We start from the raw sequence: 24,951 nt of genomic DNA, 5'->3' as shown, positions 1-24,951 counted from the left end.
TTGCAGGAGGAATCTGACTATAGACACAGAAATTTAAAACTATATTAGAAAGTTAAGTAGTGAGGAAACCATAGTAGCATGTGACTTATGGATAATATGCAATACTCTAAATTCCACACACCTTTCCCGTTAGTGCTATTCCTTATAAACTCCACTGTCAGTTTTTCTAATTCTGTTGCCAACAATAGCATTGCAAAACCAAACTAGGAACAAATGTTTGGTTACTATAAGATGCAGCAGAGAGGTCGCTCATGTGTGGAGTGAAGCTCTTGATCAATGTTGACTGGTATTTTCATTTACGCTATAAGTAAGACAAAATGAAATAATGAAGACATACAATGGAACTTCACGTATTCATCAGTAACAAAGATACCTTGTCTGCTAAGCAGGTAATAGTTTTCAAGTACTGGAAGAGTTTCCTCATATTTCGATGCTATTCATAATATAAAGAAAACCTGTGAACATGGCAGACTAAGTTTAGTCTGCGTTATTAATATTTTCTCCACCACTTTTCAGAAGTCCAGGGTCTAAATGCTTGACCGTTGACAAAACATTAAGCCAAGTTCTGATTTGTAGCATTTGCCCATTTCTGTGATGCAAGTACTCCCATCACCGCCAGTTTCAAGCTGCTGACATGGTGCCATTGAATGTGGAGTTGAGAAGAGATGCACATGATTCTGTAGTATTATCACCACACAGGTACAGTAAACAGCCTCAAAGGCATAGCTAATAGTAAGATCAAGCCAAGTAATTAGGATGTGATGAATTTTGCCTATTACCTTTGCTTCAAATATTATTTATCAGATTATAAGTTTATGGCATTTATTTTTATTAATGGCTGTGTCTAAGCACCAACATGCAAGATTCCTGGCAATTTAACAGTCATCCCTTTACGAACTAGCACACACTGGCTCCAGCTGCATGTCCCTGTCCTGCTTCAAGGTCCAAATACCACTTCCTCTTTGATGCTTTCCCTGATCGCTTCAGGCAGAGGCCAGCTCTCCCTCCGCTGTGCTCTGTGAGGGCAGACACCACATCTGACCTGCCTCTGTTCCTCAGGGCCTGTCACTGAGCAGACTTTGTTGTTTAGAAAGCATGTGCCAAAGCCATGGTTGAACCAGCCCTTTCCACCTCCATCCCCTCATGGCTTCTGTGACATGGCCCTCCCAGTGCATGGTCATCAGCTTTTCTACTCTGCCATTTCAGATACTCCTTCAGGCTATGTGGAAACTGTAGGGACAGGTTCTCCACAGCAGAGCCAGCCACTTGGCCTCAGTTTCCCTGCCTGTAAAATACAAAGGAAAGAGAGGATGGAAAGAATAAAAGCACAGTGATATTCCTTGCACTCTCATTTACTTAGGGAAATAAGGCTGTGAGATCTTGGAAGTGGTTTATACATGCAACTTAGTGTCTTGTCTCATTGACATCGTAAACAATTTCCCATGTTCCTGTATAGTTTTCCACTTTTTGTGGAAATTTTCCACTTTTTGTGGATGTTAAATGTTATGTTATTTGATTAGAATACACTTTATCTTTCCTTTATTTTGAGACATTATATAGTTCTTGGTTTTCTGGAATAAATTTTACCTTACCCTTACCAGCATCGAGTGTTTTCAGTTCAGAAAATCCATACTAACTTAAACATCATAGATTTTATTGTTCTTTAATGTCCTTCTGTTTTAATCCCTAGTGCTATTGGACATTTTTCTGTCAACTCTTCTACTAGCTGTCTCTGCACTATTAAATAGAGAGCACAGATCACAATGCAACTTGATTCTTAGTGGTGTTGAGTCATTACCAACACCGAGGCCTTCTGGAATGTGTAGGCTTTTGACCCCTGACTGTGATTTTGAGTGAATACAGCTGTCATTTATACTCTTTCGGACATTTCTCCTGTCAGGCTGTTAAATACTGCTTTTTTGCTAGGGTCAGTGGGCCAACTTCTTGAGGCTTTGTTTGCTTCTACTCTGAGAAACCAGACACAATAATGACGCTTGTTAGAACTGCCTAGAAGAAAATACATTGGGCATTAGAGCCTGGTTGCTTCATTATGAGGAAAGTATATGGGTTTATGTCATCTGGTATGTCCACCCAGGGGCCTTATAAGTTTGTATCCTAACTCTCGGCTGGTGTCAGGGTGTCTGAGAATGTTGGATCAGTGATACTGAGAAAGGGAAGTGATTGCATTTGGCTTTATAAAAATTGAGCTGGTAAAACAAATGTGGATAAAATACTTTTATGTGTGCGTTGAGCTTGACAAGTTATGAAGCCCTCTAGAGATGTTGTAGATCCTCACAGTACCATTATGGGGTATGTATGGCTTTTCTACTTTATGAAAACAAGGATGCTCAGACCTGACAAGATTGTACATCTTACCCAATATCCCTCAGCTAGTGTGTGGCAGGGTTGGCCATGGAACTGGGGCTCTGGACCATTGCTTCCTAGCTAGATGCGAGGTCTGCGTGACTGGAGCTTCTGTGTGTCTGGCTCCTTCACATGTTTGCTCATGTTCAGAATGCAGGATGTGGGGTAATTGCCTTTAAGTACAATAAAGGAGAAACAAATGGGTGAGCTCACAAGGTCTTTTGTTTGAGATGGTACCTGTTTATCTAACTGACTCTCCCCAAATCATTAATAACATCTTTGTAGCCAGGAGACGGGCCACCCTGTATCTGAGACACATGCGTCTCTCTTTGGGGTTCATAAAGTCATGGTTCAACCATTCTGGTGCCTTGTGTTGGACAAATTCAAGAAGAGAGGAGTGACTATGGGTAAGGGGCCACTAATACCATCCTGAAGATACCCACAGGGGCTCTGAGTTTTCTGAAGGTAGGGTGGTCTGTAAGATTCTGTGGCACATGAAGGATTCCCTATGGGTGACCCTCCATAGAAAAGGCATTAGTCCCAGTGTAGTGAGTAATGTGGTACAGAAGAGGATGCTCAGGCTTTGGCAGACCAGATGGACTTCACTCAGGCAGACGAGGGCTGGAATTTTGGCTGCCATCCGTGTGACTCAGGGCAAGCCACTCAACCTCTCTGGACCCAGTCTCCATATACCTAACTGTGGTGCCTCCCAAAGGTCTTTCCAATGTGTAACACTGGTTCTCATTTTGTTTTCTTTGTTTTGAATGCCCAGCCTTCCTTGGGCTGATGTCAGTGCTCTACCTACATCCACTCAGATCCCCTTACCATTTTGGAGTCTATCTTTGGCCACATTTGTGTTTCTTTGTCACAGGGCAGACCTCAGGGCTGTGGAATCAGCTTTGCCTGCACACAGGCAGTGCCTGGGAGATTGCCCACCCCCATCCCCTTTTTTAGTAACTGAGTATACAAGGGTATAAATGCTCCAGTTCCCTTGCCCCTGTCCAGGATGACTCTGAGGGGTGTAACATTCCCCAGAATTCACTTGTGGGCTAAGCCAAAGTTATCATGGAGTAATTTTTCTGATGAGGTACTTTGCTGGGCCTCCTTTGCTTTCTGATCCTACATCCCACTTCCTTACTTATTTGACTGGGAGCACTCCCTAATAAATAAATCACTTGCACAGGAATCCTCCCCAAGTAGCTTCTGGGGAACCTGATATAAGCCATGGGGTTGCTGCTGCTTTGGCCATGAGACTCTCCCGTGCAGGCTCAGAGAGACTCCCAGACAGCTTAGCTGACAATCACGTAAAAGGAAACTGCTAAAAATTTAAGGTTTCAATAAAGCATAAAACAAAAAATTTTTAAAAGCTCTTGAAAATGATTTACATTTGTCCTCTTTTAAAGGATTTTTCATAAACATGGTTTTGTTTGAACCTCATTACATGGCTGATAGAGGACGAACTTAATGATCTCCTTTTTCAGATGAAGAAATTGAGGCCCAACTTGACAACATGATTTGCCTAAAGTTACCCTGGTGGCACACATGGCAGGACCAGGTCCAGGAAACCAGGTTTTCTGAGACCTTGTGTGTGGCACAGAGATTTGTTTTGATAGTGTGATTGATGACAGTGAAGTGTTTTCCATGTATTTCTATTTGTTAACATCTTTATTCATCCTTTATTGATGTTCTCAGAGTTTGCCCACTCCATTATTCTTAGAAGGAAGGATCCTTTTATATAATTTTTTTCATTATAGAAATTATACATTTTCATCATATAAAATCTGGGATATACAGAAAAGAAAAAAAGAGCAATATGAAATGAAAACAATTCTCATCATCCTCACAGAGTTTTTTCTAGTTTTCTAGCATTTTCTTCTAGTCCTTTTTTCTGTGCATAGTTATTTCCTTGCAGGTTAAACACTTAGAATAATTATTCCTAATGGAACACCTGTAGTTGCCAATGTACAATCACCTTTATTGATCTGTAAGTGACACTTTCTTTTTCTTTTTTTTTCCTAATCCCCATGCTTTTCTTTTACAAGATGAACTTGGTCCATCTTGTTGTGCAGGAGAGACAGGCAGTGCTCAAAAAAGTGATGGGGACCTGTCCCAAAGACATGGGAATCAGCTTACAGAGGCTCCCCTCAGCCAAATCTGGGATAATTTGAGAATCAAAATAATTAAGAAAATAAACCATTGAAAATAGGGATCTATGAATCGGCAGTGATAATAAATAAATTCGTAATAAATGGAGAACTACCTAGGAAAGAAGAAAGGGCTCTTGCTTCCAATAAAATGCCAGCCAGTCAACATGAAGGGAGTTTGAGGGCTGGAGGAGGATTTTGCAGCCACAAAGCTTTGCTTGACTAAGAATCATCAGTCTGAAAGGAGCTCTTCAAGGTGAGATGAAAGGCTGCTAGTTAGTGACATGAAGATGTATGAAGATATAAACCACACTTCAGGATGAGTGGGCAGTTCCCAGGGGACCTCTCTGTAGTCATCATTAGACCATCTAATTTGTTCTCAGTGAAAATTGACAGATGCCTTTCAATTCTGCTGTGTGTATGCCTGCTTGTTTGCTGCAGTGTCTTCAGATGCGAGAGGAGGGATCTAGAGTGTTGGGTGTGTTCAGTTGTCCTGCAGCAACGGGGCCAAATCTCCTTTTTGCGGTCCCTGCTCATTCAGATGCCACTCTTCCCCATCACAATGTCAAACTTGTTGCCCTGTTGTTTTATCTGGAATGGTAGGTAAAAGGAAAGAAGACACCTCATCTTGGATCATGGCAAACATTTATTAGAAGTCTCCAAGCTGGTTTCTAGTCCCAATTTGGAGAGAATGAAGCCTAAGTCAGGGAGGCAAATATTTGAGTTACATGTGGGCCTAGGGAATGTTTACCCAATCCGGGTAAGAATCATTTGTCACTAAAACACTCCCCACACCCTATCCCCATCACCTCCGTGTCACCCTGCAGAAGGTCAAGTGGCCTTATGCATGAGGCTCATTCTCTGCATTCCTCATGAAGAGGGACAGAGGGGTGGGTGAAATCACTGCTGTCACAAGCCATTGGTCAGGAGGGGATTAGGAGCAGAGACCCACAGTTGCAGGGGTAGTTCAAATACCCCATACCTTTTCTCCTACAGCCAAAAAGCAGAGGACTGGGGCTTGCATCCATTTGGGACAGAACTTGAGAAAAACAAACAGGTAGACTGAAGCCTAGACATCATTAAGACGAGTGGCTTCAGGTGACATTTATTTACATAGTATATTATGGTTTATCATATTCATATCTCCTTAGCCTGCTCAGGAGAAAAGAGGTCTCTCCTTAAGGCCAAGTTCCAGGGTAGCTGTGGTGGCGCGGTAGTTTAGCGCCGCCTGCAGCCTAGGGTGTGATCCTGGAGACCCTGGATCGAGTCCCACACTCTCTGCATGGTGCCTGCTTCTCCCTCTGCCTGTGTCTCTCTCTGCCTCTCTCTCTTCTCTCTCTGTGTGTGTGTCTCTATGAATAAATAAAAAATCTTAAAAAAATAAATAAATCTCTAAAAAAAAAAAAAAAAGGCCAAGTTCCAGCCCCAGCTCAGCTACTGACTTGTTAGATAATCTTGGGCAGGTGACTTGCCTTTTGTGGGTCCCAAATACCTTATCTGTAAAATTAGGAATGGAGTAGGTAATGCCTAAGTTGGCACCTGATTCTTCTTTTATAACCCACATGATGACTCTGAGATAGATATGAAAAAAAAAATTATCCCCATTTTACAGATAAAAAAACTGAGGCTCACCGAGTGGAAGAGTTCCTGCCAAAGTTGCAGTGTACATAAATGGCTTTGAATTCTCTAACTCCTGTGTTCTTTCTATTACATTAATGAGCCTGGTGCATAGTTGCTATTGGAATTTTTGTACTTAGGACAAAAGGCATTTGTGGGTGAAGGAACAGCATGGGCAGAGACCCAGAATCCTGTCTTGGTAGCCCAGGCACATTGGCCTTCCCTTAATGCTCACTACTTTCTTTTCAGGGGTTTAAAAATTTGGCTGATCGATGTTTTGTAACCTTGGTTTTCCATCAACACTGAAGGAAGATACCATGGCAGACAGTCAGAAATAACTCTGGAATGACAAGAATGCAGCCATCTCTCTTAGGTATGTCAGCAAGAGATGCACCGGGGCTGATTCCAAGGCTGAGCTGAGGAACACTCCTACTAGGCCACGTGAGTAGCAGTGACGGTAGTCTACAAGATAGGGACTTCCTAGGAAGCCATATACCAGTCTCTGCTGGGAGCTTCACCCACATCAACTCATCAGATCCTCAAGCAGTCCCAGAGGTGGGAAACATCATCATCCCCATTTTACAGAGGAGAAAACCAAGGCCCTCCGAGGTTGGGGAGCTTGCCCAGAAAGTCTCCAGGTACCTGTTGGAACTGGGAAGGAATTTGAACCAGGTCTGTCTGTCTGCAAGAATATGGTCTGTTTTCATAACCTCATAACACAGATTACCTTTCACATTACTTGGGGATAATTGCGAGATTCTATAGTCACACACACACACACACACACACACACGATTAAATGGTCATTTAAAGCCAATAATAGTGGATGCCTCTGTGGAGGAAAACTGGTGGCTTGTGGGCATGGAAAGAAGGGAGATTTCCTTCTCACCATAAATCCTTTACCCTTTTAAAATTTGGTAACATATGCATGTCTTATCAATTCAAAATGAATTTAAATTTAACAAAAGGTTACCTAGTATATTGGTTTCCTGTGGCTGCTATCACAGATTCCACAGCCTTAGGCTTCAAACAGCAGAAATGTCTTTCCTCACAGTTTTGGAGGCCAGAAGTCTGAAATCAAGGTGTTTCAGGGCTCCAAGGTTCTTGGGAGAAACCGTTCCTTGCTTCTTCTTGCTTCTGGCAGCCTCAGGTATTCCTTTACTTGTGGCACATCACTCCAGTCTCTATGGTCACATTGCTTCTTTCTTCTCTTTTTCTCTGAGTGTCTTTTTTATTAGGTTATGTATGATCGTGTGTACGGCTACCCAGTAACCCATGATAAGTTCTTCTCAAAATCCTTAACTTATTCACATCTTTTGCAGTGTAAAGTCATATCCAGTCCTTTACTGTATGAGGTGATGCTCACAGGTAGCGGGGATTAGGATGTGGGCATATCTTTTGGGGGCCACCATTCAATCCATTAGCACTAGGAATTAGTAGGTGAATCTCCACCCCTTCCTGTCTGATGTTTCCCACTCAGTGTGTCTCTCTGGATAAGACACTGGTATCTAAACACGGCAGCTGTAGATCTGAAGCTTGTCTAGCTTCTGTGGCCTTCTTGGAGAGTTATGTGCACAAGCTTGGAAGTCAGCCTGGGTGGGTTCTAATCTCAGCTCCTCCATTTGTCACCTGGGAAACTTTAGGAAAATCAATATGCCCATTTTGTCAGATTAACATTCCTAAAGTACAATTCTAATACATATAATGGCATTATGTCTCTTCCTTTAGGCCTCAATGGCTCCCCGGTACCCACCAGATAAACTACATACCACTTGCCCTGGAGTTCAAGGCCTCTTAATGATTCCCCTGCTTGGGCCCTAAACCCCGGGCATATTTATCTCAGGATACTATGGACTTGCCTTGCTCTTTCCTACTTCTTACCCATGCTCATCCCCTGCCTAGAATTCCTTTTCTCCTCGTGTCCACGTGTTAAAACCCCTCTCATCCTTCAAGGCCTAATCAAATGCCACTTCCTCTACAATGTCTTTGTGTTCACCTGGGGAGAATCTCTTGCTGCATCTCTTGCACCGTAGACACACCTGGCTTGGCTTTACATGGCCTCATGGCCCCTAGTGAACTGTCACTTCTTGCAGGCAGGAAATGTGGGTCTCAGGCACTGCAGGGGGTGGAGAACAAGACCTGTCAGGAGGAAATGTGTTCAGTGTTGTTTGTTGAGTTTATACAAAAACAACAGAAACTGTACTAGAAGGTCCATCGGTGGTTGTGTGTTCAAAATCCTTAGTTTTATGGACAAGGAAACTGAGCCCCAGTCTCAGTTGGGAAATCACATACCTTCAGCCTACACTTGCAAGACAACTTGAGTGATTAGAACAACAGATGGAAAGTGTCCATTTGGGGCCCTATTGGCCTGGTCTTGGGAAAATATATTTCTTTGTAATGATGTCAAATGGCAAAGGGTGTGCCTTTATGGTGTTGTTCACCTGTTTCAAAGAGACAAATGTGAGCAGTTTGGTTCCTTTCTTACTATTTCCTGGCTGTCACCAGCACATCCCAACCTAGTCTCTCACATGGCCTGGTTAGAATGTTCTTTTGACTTCACTCTATTGTTTTTCTAACCCTCCCTTACTCAGAGTGAAGCCTGACCTGCCCTGCAGATCCAGAGTTTTGGAGCTGTTTTTGAGAGTGCAATTTTCTCAGAGAAAACACAGGAGACAAATGAAAGCTGCCCCGCGCAGCAAATCCTTCTAGTTGTGTGAAACCCCAGAAAGTAAAGCAGTCTTCATCATCATGTCTTTGTCATCTGGCAGCGTGTAAAAAGGGTGAAGCAGAAAGGCACACCAGAACACCTGTGGCCATTATGAAAGCCAAAGCCACCTCCCACCCTGCGCATTTTTTATTCTCAATGTGCAGCATCTGTCAGCCTGAGATGAAAACCCAGCAACAGAGGACCCAGAACCTGGGCTCAGATGAGCTGACGGAGGAATTAGGAGGATTTTGCAATAAAGCCCATTAATTCTATTGGATTGAAATATCTCCTAATTCCGCACAGCCGAGGACAGCTGTGCTTTTTTTTTATCTCACATTTTACATGGTGTTTTATGCCTGCTTGGAATCAAGGGTGCAGGTCTGTGCAGAAAGGTGGAAGGACCAGAGAGATGGGGTTCTGGAGTTATCACTTACCAGCCAGAAGGGGCTTGGCCACATCACTTAGGCTCCAAGCCTCAACTACCTTAGATTATGTATTTTACCATGAGCTCACACCATAAGGTCATGTGCAATTGTTTATGTATCACCGGGTTGGAAGAAAAGGAAAAGCAAACCTTGATGGTTGAAGGAAGGCTGTTCATCTCAATTTTCACTGTTAGAATAGGGGAGAGTTCACCGGTCCTTCCTGACCTTGGCCATTTGACTTACATCTGACCTAGGGAAGGCCTGGAGGGTCTCAGCACTTGGAGTGGGAAGAGCTTGGAGGGGGACCCAAGTGGACTTAGCTAGTGAGAGGGGACACTGCCAAGGTCAAGATGCTACTTCACTGTGCTCCGAGTCATCATCTAAGACAGCCCTGCATTCCTCTGCATTCTGTGAGGAACATCTTAATTACTTCTTCTGGATCCCCCCAAAATTGAAACCACCAACATCTCTTGGAAGGCAGAGTCTCATCTTAAAATGTTCTCTTTGTTTATACATTCATCAAGTATAAAAACAAATGCTGATATTCTTGCTATAATGTTAAATCAATAGAGACAACAGAGTGGGATTTCAATGATGCTAAAAACTGATTATGCAAAGAAGAACAGACTTGATGAAAATGTTAATAGTGGCTGTATTTGAGAGAATAGATAATGGGCTTTTTTCAGCTTTTGTAAATATATTTTTTTAAAACTTAAAAGGTTCTTCAATTACTCTTATTATAAAAAAGGATTCTGTTCAGAAATATTTTAATATGCCCCAAAGGGAAAGTTCATTTTTATATTTTCATGAAAATTACATATATAAATTCAATAAAAGTTAATGATGGCATGCTATAATACTGAAAATTTTGGAAGATGTTTTATTAATATTCATAGAGATACTGAGTCTGAGTCACTCAGTAAATGCAATATAGTAAAAAGTATATTACAATAAATTTTTTACATAAAAAAATGATCAAAAACTATTCAGTTTCTGAGTACACTCAATAACAAGGAATATTTGATACATTTAAGAGCACAGTGGGAGCACCTGGGCGGCTCAGCCTGTTAGGCGGCGGACTCTTGATTTTGGCTCAGGTCATGATGTCAGGCCTCTGAGCTGGGTATGGAGACTGCTTGAGATTCTCTCCCCCTCTCCCTCCTGGGTGTGCTCTCTCTAAAACAACAACAACAACAACAACAGCAACAACAACAAAAAACGCAGCACAAAAATTTGGGTAGCCTCATTTTTCCCCTTTCCTTTCCTTCTTTCTTTTTTACAATAGCCTTTTTTTTTTTTTTTCCTATTTACTCTGTTGTAATAGAATTGAACCTGTATTGGGATCCCTGGGTGGCTCAGCGGTTGAGAGTGCCTGCCTTCTGCCCAGGGCATGATCCTGGAGTCCCAGGATCGAGTCCCATATGGGGCTCCCTCCATGGAGCCTGCTTCTCTCTCTGCCTATGTCTCTGCCTCTCTCTCTGTGTGTCTGTCATGAATAAATAAATAAATAAATTTTTAAAAAAAGAATTGAACCTGTATTGATGTAGCTTCCAAAACATTGTCAGCCTTGTTGAAGATTGTAAATTGGAATTATTGGAGGAATGTATTAATGTTTTAAAATACTGTGATTGTTACTAGTACATGCATGCAATAGAAATGTATTGCAACACTATGCAAAGTCAAGTTCTGTGGAACTGTTGTTGGCAAGAGCTCTTGGATGTTACCTTTGTAAAGGGTCCTGGGGCTGGAGATGCTGCATATACTTACGTTAAAGTATTCCACAGGCCTCATCCTTGCACAACTTCTTGGAGCCTCAAGTATACTAATTTTAATTGTGACTCTCAAGAACAGTGGGCAATAAGTGGCATTTGCCCAGAATTTTTTTTTTAATCTCCCAAATAGGACACTTCACATTGGGATGTGCAGTGTCATAGGCACACAAGGACTTCATCTTCTCAGTTAATCTTGAGCCCAGGAAGCTGAGTTTGCCAACCTCTATTGCCACAAGAGGGGTGTTTTATGAATTTGAAGTACACATGCAGATCACAATAAACCACTTACAGAGCCATGTCATGTGTCACGGAGGCCCAGTTCCCACTGTCATGCAGAGTCTCGTTTGGAGTCATTCCTTTGCGGAAGCTTGGTTCTGATGAGACAGCAGAAGACCAGAAGGGACTTGTGAGCTTCATCCCAGGTTCCGTGCTTTGACCTCCTTTATAAAGTGGCTTAGGAATGACATGCAACCCTGCAACTCACCCCCTTCCCCCCCCTCCACACACAGCTGCACACCCTTGGCTGGCATGCGAAGCGTGCTTAGAAAGGGGAAGAAAAACCCAAACCACAAAACCCCACATTCCTTTTGAGGGCTGTATGTGTACACACCCTAGACCTTTGACCCTCTTTCCTTGCTGAACAGGGGTTTTCGAGGCTTGGAGTCAGAAGTCCTGGATGGTTAAGATGCAGCTTTACCACATCCTAGTCTAATGGCTTGGCATTTACCCTCTGGAGGCTCTGTTTGTTCATCTGTCAAATGGAGCCAATGAGCCCTGGGTCCTGTCTAACCTTCCAGGACTGTGATAAGGATAAAACGGAATAAAAATGCTACAAAAAGCTGGAAGTGCGAGGCTTGGTTAGACCACTATAAATAAAAACAGTTCACTTGCTGTTTCTGAGGTGGTGAGGAGAGTGAAAAAAAAAATGGGAAAGGCTGGACGCCCAAATGAATGCTCCCCTGAGACTCCTAGACTCCTCCCAGCCTTCCCTAGTCCTTTCCCACTTACCTGGTCAGTCTGCTCACCAAATACAAGGCTTCCATGCGCTCTGAATTTAGACAACAAAAATGGGAAAAGACAAGACACATGAGGTAAATTGTGTCTAGACCACCCACAGCCTCTGTATTCCAATTCTGACAAAATTTTTACACCACTGAAAAAATGACCTCAAATGAGCACTTTCTTTAAAAATAATATGTAAAAATGTAAAGGCTGGAAGTATCTGCAACAGTCTAAAAACTTATGAAAAAACAAGAAGATTCCAGTAACATCTCTAAAGACCGACAACTGAGGCCAGAATCTGGGAAAGTTTGCCACTAATTGTAAGGCAGATGGAACTGGATGAAGTCTACCAAAATGGCAGAAAGAGTAGGAAGATCTGGAATTGCAAGGATCAATCAAGTAGATTCCAAGTGGTTGTTTAAATCTTTTCAGTACAAAACAGCAACAACAACAAAGTACTGAAGGGAAAAAAATACACATATTTTATATAGACTATTTCCATCATTTTGGAGTGGTGAACACCTTTCCAGGAATGACTCAAAGACAGGGACCATGAAGGAAAACATTGCTTTATTTTACTATGGATAATTTAAAATTTTCATGCATGAGAAAACCGTAAACTACCTCATGTGTTGCTGGTGGGATTTTAAAAATATACAGCCACTTTGGAAAACAGTCTGGCAGTTCCTCAGATGTTAAATATAGAATTACCACATGGCCCAGAAATTCCACTCCTAGGTGTAGACCCAAGAGAAATGAAAATACACATCTACACAAAAACTTGTACATGAATGTTCATAGCAGAATTCTTCATAATGGCCCCAAAGCAGGAACAACCCACATGTCGGTCAGGAGATAAATGCATAAACAAAATCTGGTGTACACAAACAACCGAATATTATTCAGCCATGAAGTAATGACACATGCTACAACTTAGATTAATCCTGGGGGAAAAAACCAGTCACAAAAGATCACATGTTGTATGTGTATTTTGTGTTCATGTATTTATATGAAATGTCCAGAATAGGCAACTCCTATTATTCTATCCAGAATAGAAACAGAAATGGGGATCCCTGGGTGGCGCAGCGGTTTGGCGCCTGCCTTTGGCCCAGGGCACAATCCTGGAGACCCGGGATCGAATCCCACGTCGGGCTCCCGGTGCATGGAGCCTGCTTCTCCCTCTGCCTGTGTCTCTGCCTCTCTCTCTCTCTCTCTGTGTGACTATCATAAATAAATTAAAAAAAAAAAAGAAACAGAAATGGATTAGAGGTACCAGGATTAGAGGTCACAGGTACAGGTCTGTGGGATAATTCTGGGCAATGACTACCAATGAGTTCAAGGTTCTTTCTGGGTGCTGAAAATATTCTGGAATTAGATGATGGTGATGGTTTCGTTAACTGTGAATGTACTAAAAATCATTAAATTGTATACTTTAGAAGGGTGAATTTTATGGCATGTGAATTATTTCTCCATAAAGCAATTGTTTAAAAAATATAAACAGACTACAAAAAAACATAAAATAGCAAAGCTAATGACAAAAATTGTAATATTTCACTAGATGGTTAATTGGTTAATAGGTGTAATACACAAGGAATTTTTACATAAAAATTTGAAAATAGGGGATCCCTGGGTGGCTCAGTGGTTTGGCGCCTGCCTTTGACCCAGGGAGTGATCCTGGAGTCCCGGAATCGAGTCCCACGTCGGGCTCCTGGCATGGAGCCTGCTTCTCCCTCCTCCTGTGTCTCTGCCTATCTCTCTCTCTCTGTGTCTATCATAAACAAATAAATAAATAAATCTTTAAAAATTTTTGAAAATAAATAAGCCATTTTAAAAAATTGGCAAAGGCCAAGATACCCATTTCATAAGAGAAGCAGCACCAAAGGCCAATAAGCATTTTTATGTTTATGCTTATTTTGAAGTCCCTGTGGTTATTAGACCTGCTGCTAGAGGTTATCAGTGTGTTAATAATGAAGCACACATTTTACTATGTCATATTCTGTGAAGAGGTCCTCAAGCTTTACCAGAGCAGCAGTGTATGTACAAAACGGGTTAAAAGTGCCTGAATTAATGAAACAGGTAAAATAAAGTATGGCATATCCATATAAAGAAATACTATGTAACCATTATAACTGATATTATAGAGCAATTGGAACTCTCATACACTGCAGGCAAGATTGTAAATTGGGGTAACCATTTTGGAGACTCTTTGGTATTTTCTGCTGATGCTGAGCATTTGCATACCCTATGACAGAGCATTTATGCACACCTAAGCATGTATGCAACAGAAATATGTATGTTCACCAATGACATCTAAAGAATTTATAGCAGCTGTAATAGCCAAAACCTGGAAACAACCCATGTGTCTATCAACAATAGATTGAATAAATAAATTGTGATACATTTATTCAAAGGAATACTCTATGGTAGTAAGTGTGAATAAACTATTGCCAAATACAACATGAATGAATCTCATTTCTCTACCGTTGAGTGAAGGAATATAGACATAAAAATAAACCCATATAATTCCATAATATAAATTTCAAAAACCAGGCAAAAACTCAGAAATTAGAAGACAAGGTAGTGGGACACCTGGCTGGCTCGGTGGATGAGCATCTGCCTTTGGCTCAGAGCATGATCCTAGGGTCCCAGGATTGAGTCCTGCAGCAGACTTCCTGCATGGAGCCTGCTTATCCCTCTGCCTATGTCTCTGCCTCTCTCTCTCTCTGGGTCTCTCATGAATAAATAAAATCTTAAAAAAAAAAAAAAAAAAAGAAGACAAGGTAGTGGTTTCTTTTAGGGGAGAGGAGACAGTACCTAGGAGAGGATCCAAATGGTTTTGGGAGGTGCTGTGTAATTATCTATTATTTTATATTGGTGCAGCATATAAAAACAGATCCCATTTGTAAAAACACTTTGAGACTTACATTTATAATTTTGTATATTTCTGGGTATTTTGTTTTACTTAAATCAAATGTCTGCTTCAAAATGACAGGAAAATTTTAATGAACATGGAAGGATGTTCATATTATTATATTGAAAATACAGGTTGATAGAGGTGCAAACTGTGTATATTTAATATGCTTCCTTTTCTTTCTCTTAAGGATCATATATGCTTGTAAATACATAACATATTTTTAGGAGAATATACAAGTAAATGATGGGAGTAATTGCTTCTGGAGAGGGAGACTGGGAGAGAGATTTATTTTTTACACTATGTTCTTTTCTACCTTTTGTTACAAAAGGTTTTAACTATGTGCCTGTATTACTAAGTCAATGCGAAAGCAAGAAAGCAGATTACAAACTGTTTCATCTCATTTTGTGAAAATAAGGGTCTGGCGCTATCAGTATCAACATGATAACCATGGTTACCTCTGGGTAATGGGATTATGGATGAGTTTTCTTTCCTTTAAAAAAAAAAAACCCATTATCTGTATTTTCCCAGTCTTCTAGTGTGAACAGCTGTTTCTTTTGAGAATGAGAAAAATCATAACTATTTCTTGCAACTCAGTTTTAATCAATGTTAGTGAAGTATAATTTCTTTATGGGGCAGTGCACTGATTTTAGGCGTACAGTTCAATGCATTTTACAAAAGCATGTGCACCTATGTCCTTACCACTTAACACTAGACCATCTCCACCCCCAGAAAGTCCCTTCATGTTTCCTTGTAGTCAACCTTTACCTGTCCTAAGGAAGTAGCCATGGATCTGATTTCTGTCACCGTAGACAGTTTTGTCTGCCCTAGAAGTTCCTAGGAAGGGGATTATACTGTAGGGATTCGTCTTCTTTCGTCCCACTTAATGCTTTTGGGATTGATTTCTGTTTTGTGTATATCAGTAATTCGTTATTATTGTTATTAATTAATTAATTATCATTATTATTATGTTTTTAACAAAGCGTAACATCTTCGGTGCTTGCTGCTTTCTGATCTGTGGCACGAGAGAGGCGCCATCGGCGGAACACAGCCGTCCGCAGCGTCTCCAACGGGTGCGCTGCAGGCGGGGGTGACCTTGGAGCCCTCAGATCCTGGGAGGAGAGACAGCAGCCCCTCCCCCACCAGGCCCGCTCTGCACCCCCGCCCCCCGCGGCCGCCGCGGTCTCAGGTGAGAGCCACCCTGCTCCTTGCCATTGTTCTGCAAGTGACAGCCTCCGGGGCAAATGGAAAGCCGTCAGCCTGAGAGCTGTCAACTGCAGACAAGAATGCCTTTCTTTGCCTGGCTGGGTGGTCTCCGAGGCTTCCGCAGCGGCCTGCACAAAAGATGCTAAGCGCGGTGTGCGCGCCGCAGAAACACCTCGCCGCCCGCCAGCCGGCGCTCCTGGTGGGGCCAGGACTAGCCCCGCGGGCCTTCCCTCGACGGCGCGCAGCTCACCAAAGCCAGCGCCCCGCGAGGGCACCCAGGGGTCCTTCAGTCCAGGGCCCCCCTGCCCGCCCCCCACCTGCATGTTTCACCAGGGGTATTTGTCCCAGAATCGTAGTCATAGGCACCCAGCAGGGACCTCAGAGATCACCTGGTCCGATCTGCCCCCCCCCCGCCACCCCCACCCCGGCTTCAAAAGTGGGTCCGGACACAGGTGACCCAGCACAGGAGCACAAGGTCGGGGCGAGGACACGTAGCCGTGTGCCTAGAGCTTTCCTCGGTGGGGTGCTCTTTCCACGACTCTAAGCTGCTTTTGTTAATAAGTGACCCCTCAAATAGTACAGGGTGAAATGTAATGTCTAATTTTCCAATTAAAAAAAAAAAAAAGAGACCGGGTGCGCAGAACCGCGTACTTGAGGCTCCCCCGCAGCCTTTGCGTACAGGCTTCCTTGCGCTCGACGCCGGGTCGGTTTATGGAGTAGTCTGGTGCCCTCTACTGGTCACTAGACGCAATAGCGGCTACCTCTTCCCGGGCGCCTTCCGCAAGCATCATAGTCCTTTTTTTTAATTTTTAAATTTTTAATTTAGAGTTCAATTTGCCAACATATAGCATAACACCCAGCGCTCATCTCGCCAAGTGCCCCCCTCAATGTCCATCACTCAGTCACCCCATCCCCCCGCCCACCTCCCCTTCCACTACCCCTTGTTCGTTTCCCAGAGTTAGGTGTCTCTCATGTTTTGTCACCCTCACTGATATTTTCACTCATTTTCTCTCCTTTCCCTTTATTCCCTTTCGCTAATTTTTATATTCCCCAAATGAATGAGACCATATAATGTTTGTCCTTTTCCGATTGACTTATTTCACTCAGCATAATACTCTCCAGGTCCATCCACCTCGAAGCAAATGGCAGCACCATTATTCCTGATTTGCAAGCTAAAGAGGGGGTGTGTAGAGAAGTCCGTTTTATCCCACTTTATAGATGAGGAAGTTGAGGCTCATAGAGATTACATAAGCCGCTCAACCTGGCTGAGCCTAGATTCAAACCCATTCCTGTGGAACTCCAACTTCCTTCCTCTTCGTGTCAACACCACTCATCACCATCCTGATGCTGTGCAGCACTTTCCCTTAACACAGAATTTATAAATACCTCAAAGTGTCCCACGAAGCAGGGGCTAACGCCCCTGTTTAGCACACGGAGAGGCCTAGGCTGGGACGTCAGTGACTTGCCCAGGGCCACAGGTCTGGCAAATGCCATGCACCTGCTCTGGGCGCCAGGCTGCTGCCTAAGAGGAATGCTGCCCACGGGGTCTGGGAGGGAACTTCCTTCCTGGACAGCCTTCATCCAGGAGAGGAATGGGGAGACTGAGGTGTCCCCGCGCAGGCCCTATGTGGGAAGGAGACTCCAGAGGACTCAGATCAAATACGTTTTCTACTCATGGGGAACTCACATCACAATCCATTGAATTCAACAGATGCTGTACAACTGAGTCCAGTGTGTGTGTGTGTGTGTGTGTGTGTGTGTGTGAATGAGTATATGCGTGGATGCATGCATGAATGAATGAAGTGGCCTAGAAACCAGAGGCTTAGCGGCCCTGCAGGTCAGTAGTGGTTGGGCCACCGTGCTATAAAACAATTGATTTCCATGGACTTTGGCAGAGTGTATTTCCAGCAGTCAATGCGGTTCACAGGGAGAGACGGCTGCCTCTGGGGCTGTGAGCCCACCCCAGGGATACAGGCAGAGTTAAGAAGCCCCAAGCAGAGATGTTGCAGAGAGATTTTAAGCTTGCATGATGTTTTCGGAACATAGGCATCAACACTTAGGAATGAGAAGATTTCACATAAAATCCCAGATTTTTAGCTTTTCTTTAATAAAGTGGAAGGCGTGGCCTCACTGGGTCTGCCGCGCCACCATGGGCTGTCCTCTCAGTGATGAGGATGGTTGGCGAGGCCATTTCTCATTGCACAAGTGCTGTCATTTTCCTTCTTGTAAAAACAAAAACAAACTTTTTTTTCCTTATCAGGTTTTCATCGGGAAAGGAAAAATAAGAGACCAAGTCATTTATTTTAGGAAACATAGGGCACAACATATTTATCTGTGGAAGTGAGGACATTTTTTAAAAAAGATTTTATTTATTTATTCATGAGAGACACAGAGAGAGGCAGAGACATAGGTAGAGGGAGAAGCAGGCTCCCTGCAGGGCCTCGATGTGGGACTCGATCCCATGACCCCGGGGTCACACCCTGAGCCAAAGGCAGGCGCTCAACCCCTGAACCACCCAGGTGCCCCGAAGTGAGGACGTTTTTATATTTAAAAGGCAGGGGCTCAACATGCTTCATTTGTTCTCATTACCAGCCTGGACCCCACGACAGCCTGAATCAGCCACACTATAGGGTCTTTGGTACCTTCTTTTGTGGGGACCTTGGGTCAGACTCTCACTGTTGCCACTTCTGTCTTCAACTCCTGAGAGATGCAGGGCCACTGAAGCAGGCCATGAGGGTAGTCCTGGGTATGGTGGTCTGAGTAGGAAGAAATCCTGCCCAGTGAGACCACTATGACTCGCCAGTTAAGTGAGAGCACAAGGGCCCAGCAGACCACACCTATGCCCTCTGCCCTGGGAAGCCCTTTGGAGATGTGGCACCTTGATCAAAAATCTTCTGAAATGGCTTCCGTCCCAGTACTTTTCTTCCTGTGATAGGATTTCTTAGTTTTCCCAGCCTGGCCACATGGAGGGCTCTCTGATTCTGTGGGTGTTGTTCAGAAGTGGGTACAAGCTCCAGATGTGCTCTGAGCAGCTGAAAACAGCAGGACAGACATCGCCTGCAAGTCAGATGCTCTACTTTTGTTCTTCTCTCTTGCACTCACATTATCCCTTCTGACCAGTCATGTCACATGTTGGCTTACACCACAGGGTTTGTGGGATACCAAGACCTTCAGACTGTTTTCTCAGGAATGCTTCTCAAGAGAGAGTTCTACCTAAACTGAAAATCACAGACACAGGAGGTTGGACATGGCCCTGGAGGTCAGCTCAGGCCACCTCCCACATACACAGAGGAGACCACATCCTCAAACACCCTGATAGAATGTTTGAACTGAAATGAGGAGGTTACACTTCACACACTTGATTTTATTTATTTATTTATTTATTTATTTATTTATTTATTTATTTATTTAAAATATTTTATTTATTTATAAATAGAGAGACAGAGAGACAGAGAGAGGCAGAGACACAGGCAGAGGGAGAAGCAGGCTCCATGCAGGGAGCCCGATGTAGGACTCGATTCCCGGTCTCCAGGATCAGGCCCTGCACTGAAGGCGGTGCTAAACCGCTGAGCCACCTGGGCTGCCCCCACACTTGATTTTATGTTTGACCCATTGCTCTGTTCTTCCAAGAACAAATCTTGATTTTGTAAAAAATCACGACTACTCAATGAAGATACTCACTAATCCCAGTTGTAACCGAGATAACTGACACCCAGAGACGTTGAGTAACTTGTTCAGGGTCATAAGCTAATAAGTGGCAGAGCTGGGCTCACCTAGACACAAATAATCGTTGAGCAGAGGAGTGGCATGGTCAAAGCTCTACTTTAGGGAGATGAAGCTATAAGGCCCAGTGGGAGATGCATCAGAAAGAGTCAGCCCGGAAGCTGGTAGACCAGTTAGAGGCTATTGAGGCAAGAGATGATAGGAGATAAGCTAGACCAGTAGCCGTGGGACCAGAAAAGGGATGGGTGGAAACAGCCAGTTTCCAAATACTATAAACACTGTAAAAACAAGTACACCTGGTGATAAATAGTTCATCTATTTAACAGAATTATAACTGTTAGAAGGAGTCCTTGCTAAATAAAATAGAAGTGGTTTGTGGTTTGAAGCTGCAATCACGCTTGTTATAAAGGTAATTGAAAGGAAAACCCCAATTGGGGGTAATAAGAAAACAGGAAACCACAAGCCTATAACCCCATTATGTGGATTGGAGTTCATCCACGTACGAGGTGAACCCTGGACCACATTCAGCCTCCCCTGGCCCTACGCAAGACACTCAACAACAACTCTCAGACCAGGTTTCAGGCAGGGACAGTTCTGTACGTTTCAAGCCACCTGGTTAGCCACATGGGGTCTTGCAAGGACCCGGTTTCAGCTCTGCATTAACTCAGGCAGAACAATCCATAGTGGAGGAAGTAAGAGGAAGACTTGTTCTAATCTAGAGCCGTACAGTTTAGTGGTGGAGCATTCATGCCGGGGCTGGTCTGTGCCTGCTTGAGCCCAGCTCCGTCACATATTAGCTTATGACCTTGAATAAGTTACTTAACATCTCTGAGTCTTAGTTGTCTTATCTGTGAATTGAGATTAGTGAGTATACTCATCGGAGAGCTATGAAAATTAGAGAATTGATAATTTTAAAAGGCTTAAACACCTAGTATACAGTAAGCGCCACATAAATTTTACTGTTGTTATTGCTGCTATTATTATTATTATTATTATTACAATGAATAATGGCCAAAGCTGGACAACACTGGGATGGAGGAGAGTATTCTGTTACCTATGTAAGCAGAGCTGAGGCGGTTGTAGGATTCAGCTTCAGACCTTGAGTTTCAGCGCTGGTGAGGCAACCAACTGGGCTTATTGAGCATTATTCATTCATTCATTTTTTTTTTTTTTTTAAGTAGGCTCCATACCCAGTGTGGAGTCCAACATAGGGCTAGAACTCATGACCCTGAGATCAAGACCCGAGCTGAAATGAAACGCCGGGACACCTGCACCCCGATGTTTATAGCAGCAATGTCCACAATAGCCAAACTGTGGAAGGAGCCTCAGCGTCCATCGAAAGATGAATGGATAAAGAAGATGTGGTCTATGTATACAATGGAATATTCCTCAGCCATTAGAAACGACAAATACCCATCATTTGCTTCGACGTGGATGGAACTGGAGGGTATTATGCTGAGTGAAATAAACCAATCAGAGAAGGACAAACATTATATGGTCTCATTCATTTGGGGAATATAAAAAATAGTGAAGGGGAATAAAGGGGAAAGGAGAAAAAATGAGTGGGAAATATCAGAAAGGGAGACAGAACATGAAAGATTCCTAACTCTGAGAAACGAACTAGGGGTGGTGGAAAGGGAGGTAGGCGGGGGGTGGGGGTGACTGGGTGACAGGCACTGAGGGGGGCTCTTGACAGGATGAGCACTGGGTGTTATTCTCTATGTTGGCAAATTGAACACCAATAAAAAATAAATTTATAAAAAAAAAAAAAAGGACCCGAGCTGAGATCAAGGGTTGAATGTCTAACCGACTGAGCCCCCCAAGTGCCCCATTCTTTATTCTATGTATTTAATTCCACAAATATGTACTGAACAGCTGTTCTGTACCTGACACCATGGTAGGTCCTGGAGATACTGGGATGAATCACAGTCCCAACTCTCAAGGACCTGATAATCTAGGAAGGATGGGAGGTAGGAATTACCTCTCATGTGGTAAGTGCCACAACGCCAGCACATATGAGGCTCATAGACAGGAAAGGGGGTCAGGGCAGGCTTCCTGGAAGAGGCAGGAAGAAGCAAGATCTCTCAGACCATATTATGAGGATCTGGGGAATGCAGAATAGGGATGACCTGCCCTTGCTGGTCCATGATTAACAGAAGATTTGGGCTTCCAGCGCTGATAGTCATTTTCCCCAGGCCCTGTGCTAAGAGGAATCATTTGAAACTTCCCACTCCTTATTGCTTCTGGAAAGAAAATTCTTGTGAGTCTCTCAGATGTTTTCTAAATCTCTCTGCACACACATTTTATTGATCAAGGTTTCAATATGATGGTTTTGCCTCAATCCCCTTATCTTTTGGTTGAGGGAGATTGAAATCGAAGTTTCTCCAGGAAGAAGGTCAATCGTAACCAAAAGAGACCGCATCTACTGGATCACTGAATCAATACAGCTTCAGCCGACACGATTGGGCTAATTTCTGTGTTGCTGCATCCCTGTCCCAGACAGTTCCCTGCCTCGGTGTGCTCCTCGTCACAGATGTTCTTCTATTGTGAATTTATGCCAACGATGTTCAAAGTGACCACATTAAGGGGTAAGGCCCTGGGGAGTCAGGGGAAAAAATGAAAAAGAAAGCCACACACTATTTACTCGATAATAAAGACAAACATGTTCACATCCTGTCATCTCAGGCATGAATAACTCCAGTAATGCTCTTAGCGAGGAGGCCCTGTCGGGAAACCCTGCCAAGTTTCTCCTTCCCCTTCCTGGCTTCCATTCTTGCCTGCCTGCTCTTTTTCAGGCTCCGGTTAGGGCTTTTAATTCTTTCTGTTCTTTGTTAATTACCCCTCTTTCAGCGGGATCACGGTTGGTCTGGGAGAGGAGAGGTACAAAGCAGCAAGACAGGGGAGTCACAGGTTTTTCCAGAGACTGTGATTGGGGAGAGGCAAGAGCACATCCGTCGGTCTCTTCTTGCCTGTTTTCCTTTTGTGCCCCCACCAAGATGAGTCATGCTGCTGTGCTCTGGGCAAGCCCCACAGCCTCTGTGACCGTGTGGGATGTACAGATCGGGGCACGCACTCTTCCTTCCTTGAAAGGAGGAGTCTCATCTTAGCTTGGTTGAGGATCAGCTAACAATTCAGACCCAACTTACATGAAACTTGCTAACAAAAGGTAAGGAGGCCAAGGAGGGAGTTACTGGTCAAAGGAAATCCAATCTGTTGTCAAGAGTTACAAAGTACCTGTATGGCCACTGAACTATGGTCCACATCCTTCAAGTTCAGAATGCTTTGTTGGAGAGAAGGTTCTAGGAGCTAATTTATTCTCAAAAAGTTACATTGAAGGGAGAACTGTTCCCTTGTTGTCCAGAAATACTGCATAGCTTCAGAAGGTCTTAGAGCTTAGAGGGTCATCTAGGGTGTTGGCTTTCGAAGTTTGCTGCCCATTAGAGTGACAGTGCCCTGACCAATGACATCAGAATTGCTGAGGGGTGGGGCCTAAGCAGCAGCATTAAACTCCCCAGGAGTTTCCAATGTGCACTGAAGTTTGAGAACCTCTGAGCTGGACCCTCACTATTCAGAGTGTGGTTGGTGGAGCTGTAGCCCCACCAAGGAGCTTGCTGGAAATGCAAATTCCCAGGACCCAGCATAGACCTACTGAATCAGAATCTGCATTTTAACAAAATCACTGAGTAACTCATATGCATAAAAGTTTGAGATGCACTGACTTTTTTTTCTAAGATTTTATTTATGTGTTATGAGAGACCAAGAGGTAGAGGCAGAGGGAGAAGCAGGCTCCCTATGGAGCAGGGAGCCCAATGCAGGACTCGATCCCAGGACCCTGGAATCCCAACCCGAGCGGAAGGCAGACGCTTTACCGACTGAGCCATCCAGGCACCCACGTTGTTACTTTCCTGAAGCATTGGACAGTCTGGAAACTATGGGCCCAAATTCTGTCTTGGCAACACCCAGAGGACTTGAGTGGTTGCTGCCCCCTTTCAGAGAGGATTTGATGCTCCGGTGTGCCCAAGTCCCACACCTAGTAGTGTTCATTAATTTCCATCACCTGGCTGGGCCCAGTCAGAATTTGAGTTGTTTTAAAATTTTTTTATAAAGTTTACTATTAGGAACATGTAGTGCATTCACAATTCACTGTCACCATTGTCTAGTTCCAGGACACTTCAAGACCCCACAACGACACCTTAATACTTAATAAGCAGTCAGTCTTCAGCCCCTGGCAACCAGTACTCTGCTTTTCTGTTTCTGTTAATGAGTTTGCTGATTCTGAATGTTTCTTACAAAAGGAATGCATTGTTTTCAAGGTCCATTCATGTTGCAGCACGTGTCGGTACTCTGCTCCTTTTATGGCCGAGTAATATTCCTTTGTGGGGACATATATCTCATTTCATTCATCCATTCATCATTTGATGGGTATTTGGGTAGTTTTAACCTTTTGGTTACTGTGAATAGGGCCTGCTACAAACACTCATGTGCAAGTTTTTGTTTGAACACCTGTTTTCAATTCTTTGTGGTATGTGGATTTGTGGGGTAGGGTTTTAGAACAACCTGGAACACTGAGGTCTCACATTCTTATTCAATGTTTAAAAGTTGAGCAGCAGAATCTAGTGGTTCCACTCTATTGAGTATATATATTATACATATATAATATATATAATACTATATATTAGTATTTTAATATACATGTATATATATGCTGTAGAACATTATATAAAGCAGAATGAGTGGAATCGCTGACTCATGTGGTAATTGTGTGTTTAACTTTTTGAATAGCCAAACTGTTTCCCATAGCAGCATTTTACATTCCTACCGGTCACATTTGAGAGCTCCAATTTCTCCAAATTCTTGCCAACACGTACTATTTTGTTATTTTTTTCCTTTAAGTCTAGTTATCTTAGTGGTGGTAAAGTGGTATCTCACTGTACTTTTGATTTGTATTTCCCTAATGAGTAGTGATGAATATCTTTTCATGTGCTTGTTGGCCATTTGTATATAGTCTTTAGAAAAATATCTATTTAATTAAGTCCTTTGCTTATTTAAAAATTGGGTTACTTGCCTTCTTGTTATTCAC

General features: G+C 43.2%; 1 protein-coding gene across 5 annotated transcripts in view; it reads left to right on the top strand.

Annotated features, from left to right (window-relative positions):
* TRMO (tRNA methyltransferase O) overlaps positions 1 to 17,207 on the top strand; it is a 197,039-nt gene extending 179,832 nt beyond the window's left edge. The window contains exons 7-9 of one of the 5 annotated variants that reach the window (XR_012038327.1): positions 517 to 699; positions 6,375 to 6,498; positions 15,926 to 17,207. The gene's annotated coding sequence lies outside the window, so the exon portion shown is untranslated. Of the gene's footprint in view, positions 1 to 516; positions 700 to 6,374; positions 6,567 to 8,716; positions 14,696 to 15,925 lie in introns of those variants that run through there. The other 4 variants (XR_012038326.1, XR_012038324.1, XR_012038323.1 and 1 more) reach the window with 4 other exon arrangements.
* Positions 17,208 to 24,951: the final 7,744 nt, after the last annotated feature.

This window comes from Canis lupus, chromosome 10 (assembly GCF_048164855.1).
Source record: "Canis lupus baileyi chromosome 10, mCanLup2.hap1, whole genome shotgun sequence".
In the NCBI taxonomy this organism is placed as follows: domain Eukaryota; kingdom Metazoa; phylum Chordata; class Mammalia; order Carnivora; family Canidae; genus Canis; species Canis lupus.
Note: the sequence above shows the minus strand (reverse complement) of the source record. Positions and strands in the feature narration are given on the sequence as shown.